The 455-nt window shown below is 31.4% G+C and overlaps 1 protein-coding gene across 1 annotated transcript in view; it reads left to right on the forward strand.

Annotated features, from left to right (window-relative positions):
• Positions 1-455, forward strand: part of exoc4 (exocyst complex component 4) — a 128223-nt gene that overhangs the window by 11180 nt on the left and 116588 nt on the right. The gene's annotated exons all lie outside the window — the stretch shown is intronic.

Raw genomic sequence — 455 nt, forward strand, 5'->3', positions numbered from 1 at the left:
TTTAAACAATGGCTGCTGTCACTATAATAATGGTGGCTGTTGTGAAGAAGGTAGTAACAGTAACTCTGTTGTTGTTTTTTTTCAGGTCTGCTTCAAAGGATACGTCTGTTTTGGATGTCAGTTTGTCCACTCCACGCAAGCTCACAGAACCTTCACAGTTCAGCACCCCTGGAACATCCAGCAGTAAGAATCATCACTAATAAAACAATAGAAATGACTAGACACTAAAACAACCCTGATGTTTGAAGAAGGATGGATAACGTAGTGCTACACCAAAAAGAACACCAAAATTCTGGAAGCACTGGACCGAAAACCAAAACTAAAAATATGTTTAAAAAAGTGTTGATTTATTTCCTGTCAAGATATTATATTAATTATAAGAGATTAAATATAATTGAATTTATTATAAAAAATACTAAATATTGATAAATTTATATATTTATAAATATTTATAA

The sequence above is a fragment of the Sinocyclocheilus rhinocerous genome, unplaced genomic scaffold, assembly GCF_001515625.1.
Source record: "Sinocyclocheilus rhinocerous isolate Xijiao unplaced genomic scaffold, SAMN03320098_v1.1 scaffold153, whole genome shotgun sequence".
NCBI lineage: Eukaryota > Metazoa > Chordata > Actinopteri > Cypriniformes > Cyprinidae > Sinocyclocheilus > Sinocyclocheilus rhinocerous.